Below are 5,116 nucleotides of genomic sequence, written 5' to 3'. Positions count from 1 at the left end.
CAATAATAAAAAAAGTCCCAAATCTGAGATGTAACAGAGATGGAGGCTCGGATTTGTGCCCGGATTGAGGAAAAATGGATTAGAAGTGGAAATGGCAGAGAGGGGAGAGATGACCGAGCAGTGGTGGCTGTTAATGGTGGAGGTGGTCGGGAATGGTGGTGACGATGGCCGATGGAGATGAGGGAGGAGATGCAGAGGTCGTGGTCGGAGAGGATGGCCGTTGGGGGTTCGTGGAGCCGGCTGCTGATGGAAAAGGGTTTGGTCTTGAAAAATAGGTTTTGGGGTGGGTTACGAAATGGGTTTTGGGTGGAGATGGGTAGAGATGATAACAGTGGCGCTAATGGATGGTGATGGTGGGCGTGGATGGTGGCTGGTGGAGGCAAAGGGGGAGGCACGGCCGGAGAAGGAGGCCGGAGCTTCCTCTTCTTCTTCTTTTTCTCTTTTCTCTCCTCTGCTCTCTCGATCTTTCTTTTGTTTTGAAATGGTGGTAGTGGCTTGATTAATGGAGGTTGTGGATGGGGGTTTGGAGAAGATGAAGAGGTGTGGATGGGAAGAGGCTTGCCGGAGAAAATGGAGGAGGAGGTGGAAATGGTGGCCGAAATGGAGGTGGTTACGGTGGTGTTAGAATGGGTTTGGCCGGCAAGATTTGCAGAGGTGGCCGGTCAAAATAGAAAGGGTTTTGATGTGGGATTGGGTGAAGATGGGTTTGAGATAATGGGGTTTAGGGAGATGAAGTGGGAGAGGTATGAGGGTGGCTGGGAAGTGGCTGGAGTTGGTCGGATATGGGTGGAGGAGAAAATCTGCAGAGGTGGCGGTGGCTTAGGGAAGAAGGTGGCTTGCCGGTGGGAAGGTGGGTTTTGAAATGGGTTTTGGGTGGAGATGCTGGATGGTTGATGAAAGGTTTAATGGAGGTTTGGGGGTTGGAGAAGAAGAAGGTGGTGTGGATGTGGGTTTTCGAAAATGGGTTTGGGTAGAATGGGTGCCGGATTCCTGCGGGGTGCCCGGAGAAGACGAAGGCTTGGGTGTGGGTTTTCAAGGTTTTGAGAAGAGGGGAAGAAGAAGAAAGTGGGGGTGGGAAGAGGCTAGCCGGAAGCAGGAGAAATGGCCAGAGATGGTAGGTGGCTGGTCTTCTCTCTCTCCCTCTGTTTTTCTCTTTTTTTTTTCTTTTGCAAAGATGAGGCTTCTCCTCTGTTTTTTTTTCTCTTTTGCAAAGATCGAGCCCCCTTCTTCGAGAAACCCTAGCTCGATATATAGAGGGAAATGGTAAATTTTTCCTCCCCCCGTCTTCCATGGACAGCCGCCACCTAGTGTATTTGTGATGAATTTTTTAACCTAAGGGGGGGGGGGGCAGGTAGAAAACAGGGTGAGGATTCTCCTCTCTCTAAATGATCCTCACCCCTTGATCTGATCCAAGGGTCATTAAGGATTGCTTACACCTTAAGGAATATTAGAATTCCAAAATCACCCCTCTAAAGGTGGCAAATCACCATTTTACCAAACAAAATATCTTGCCTTTTATAAAAAAAGGAGGGCGATATCTACACAACCAAGCTTTGATAATTCACCCTATCACAACCCAACTTTGATTATTGCACACACTTCGCCTGTCTTATTCTACACTTCTCGCCCGATTGCCATGAAATTTTGTAGGAGTATCCCTGAGAATGCTAACAATCTCCTAGGGAATTTGTACCCAGGAACACGCACAATAAGATGCTCAAAACTCAAGCCTTCTTCTCATTTTGGGCTCAGTCCTTCAGGAATTCTCGGGACATGTTGGGACCCGGAATTTGGGAATTTTATTCGATCTTTGAAGTTCTTATTCGATTTTGGGGATTTTAGGGTCCGGTCAAAATGGGGTGTCTACATTTATAATGATTTTGACCCAAATTTCTTCAAAATTAATTTAAATGGCATTATAACAGAATTAGGCAATGTTCCAAGAACTCCCCAGTGGAGTCGCCAGCCTGTGGACCCCGATCCGAGAGAGGCGGGGGACGAGCCCCCAGAAAGTCTCTAGATCATCCACGTGAATGGAGAGCTCTACCAAGGAACTCTAAAACAAATAGCTACATCATCCACGGATTTGAGTCGCCATCCAAGGAAGTAGGCCCTGGATCCCATACTATGCTCTGTTGCAATGGATAACTAGAGATGCAAAAAAAGGTTCGTGCCTGGTTAAGAGTTTGGAAGGTCCGAAGAGAACCTCATCCGCTCAAGTGCGAGCACCTAGTCTCTTATCCCATTTATTTATTGATTTTGAAGAGTTTTGGACGAAAATCATGTGAAATGGGAACGAATATCCCCAAGATAATGTCTACCTAAGCATGCATGTCCTGAGGATAGGAATAATAAGCACACATAAAATGAATGAAATAAGTGTCACTTAAGAGTAGCTAGGTTATGAGTGGCATGCTTAATTGGTGTCTAAGTTCTGGTGGACAAACACATGCATATTACAGCAAAAGGTATAAGGTCTATACAGGAAAGTAAGAAAACACAACAAAACACACAGCACAACTTAACTTCACACGTGACTCGACACGACAAACCCTAGACTCTAATGTGATACTTGACTCAGACCAGGATGGCCATCCATCCCGGCTGCTCTACGTATCCCGGCCTTAGGAAGAATCAGAGTCGACGTAGTTCGGTGACCTATTCTGAACTTCGATGCCTAACCATCTAAGACCACTATCCTAGACTCGATCAACTAGACCCGACTAGTTATTAAAGCTTTTTGTACGATTGCTTTAGTTCAAGTGAATTGTAACTTTTTAGGACTCCCTAAATGCCCTAACTAATGCAAGTTGGTTAGCCTTAAGCTAATGCAGGTGGTTTCTAAATCCTACGTGTAACTAGGCTGTGTGTCCTAAGGAAAACCATGGGCTAACTAACTATTTCCTAGTCTAGCCATCGGCTCGACTAAGTGTCTAACCGACCACGACTCGAGGCCTCCTAACTCTAGCGATACTCACACGATAAGACACACAAAGCATCAACCTATTCAGAATAGACTCCTAACTCTAAGACACCCTAAACATCTATGACAGACTCCTAACTCTAGGGGAAGATCTTTTTGAAAAGGTTTTGAAGAATTTTTGTGTTTTTAAATGATTTGAACATGTTTATTTTGAAAGGTTTGACTAAACTTGGGATATGGATACCAAGCTGCCTACGTACCCTGTGAAAAAGGATCAAGCCAACGTAGTTTGGAACAGACTTTCCTAACTACACTCCTAATGACTCAAGAATTTCGAATGTTTAAATGTTTTTGGGTTTTGAATTTCTGTTGTTTTTTGGATTTTCAATTTTCCAAGTGTTTTTATTGTTTTTGACACAAGAGGACAGAATCCTATCATCATAAGGGAAAGATAGACTTCTAATATCCCGTAAAGGTTGGACAGAATCCTATACTTTGCGGGAAGGGCTGGATGGAATCACATCTCTGCAAGGGTTGGACAGCAACCTATACCTTGCAAGAGTTGAATAAAATCACATGACTTGATGAGAGGTTGGACAGAATCCTAACCCCTATGATGATAGGAAAACTCCTGAAAGAAGGACTGACTCTTTAGCTAAGGACAGACTCCTATGCTAATGGAAAAGACTTTCTAGCTAAGGACAGACTCCTATGTTAGTGACTCTGGGAAGGGCTCTAATGAGACATGACATGTCTCATAAAACAAAAGGATAACTAGGGCCAATGAGACAAAGCCTGTCTCTAAAGAGTTTAAACTTTCCTACATGAGACATAGCCTATCTCCTCAAAGGGGTAGGCTCAAGATGACTCTTTTATTACCCTTATAATGAAAAGGCTCCTAATGTTTAAGGGTATCCAAAAGACTAAGCAAGTCTTAAAAATAAACGAGGGGACGGCTACTTAGACTAAGCGAGTCCTCTATGAATGGGCTTGGGTTATCGCCTTCATCGCCCTTGCTATGGTAAGGGATAACATCAAATAAATTCATAAAAAAAAACAACTAAAGGATTGTTAATTTTAATAGATATAAAAATGTATACAAGAGATAAAATGCTCATATATAGTTTCCTCTAGAAAGGGTTCAGAATATGTTAACATAATATATCTATCGACTGATATTATTAGTATGGAAAGAAAGCAATTTATTGATTATCTTGCCATGCTCATATTTATCATTTTACACAGGCTAAATGAAAGGATAACAAAATAATGAATAAATTCCCACTTACTAATGATTATGATGTAATGAACACATTCTAACCCAGGCTACTAGTACACATGTAGACAAGAGTGTTTACAATGAGAAAAGCCAACAGAACTTAGGCATTGACTTAACATAGCTATATTACTATCATCATTCTCAGAAGAATAAAGAAAAAAATTATAGCCATTCTCATTAACGAACAAACAATACTGAAGCATTTGTTATAGACTCTTCAGCTCAACACTTCAAGACAATTTATAGGACTACAAGGATATTTTGTAAAGGGATAAACAATAAACATACCTGATAAGAAGACACACAATAACTTACATAAATAACCTGTGTTAGTTTCCACCATAAAAATTTTTTTGTATAAAGGACCAACATATAACCGACCACACTCCTAATGACAAACACCTAATTAGTTACAGCTGAAGTCCTCAATACACTCATATATATATATATATATATATATATATATATATATATATATTTAAAAAAATGCCAAAAACAGCTTTATAGTGATAATGAAGGCCCAGTCCCAAGGACTGTTATGATATAGTGGTGAATCGATATAAAGCACAGGTTAAGTGAACATCATTGAGCTGGAGGGGTAGTGGGACTGCAAATATCAAGGATATGGGTTGACATTATCAAAAGAAAGCTAGTGTGGATATCAACCTTTTATACCATCCAATGACACATTAAGGAGAAAAAACAGAGCATTAAATTTTGACCTGTGCATTCTCCGAATAAGCTAAAATCCTAATCAAATCTTTGAAAATGTGGACGAAAGAATTATCATTTCCAATACAAATTTTACATCCAAGCATATGATTCGAGAACCAAACAATAGGATTTTAACATAATTTTTATCGTAAGAAGATTATGAGTGCAGAATCAGAGTATGTATCAAAGTCAAGTTCTCT

This window comes from Tasmannia lanceolata, unplaced genomic scaffold (assembly GCF_043159265.1).
Source record: "Tasmannia lanceolata isolate RefF3 unplaced genomic scaffold, GAP_Taslan_0.1 ptg000038l, whole genome shotgun sequence".
NCBI classification, from domain to species: Eukaryota; Viridiplantae; Streptophyta; class Magnoliopsida; order Canellales; family Winteraceae; genus Tasmannia; species Tasmannia lanceolata.
The sequence above is the reverse complement of the archived record's forward strand: the minus strand, read 5'-3'. Positions refer to the sequence as shown.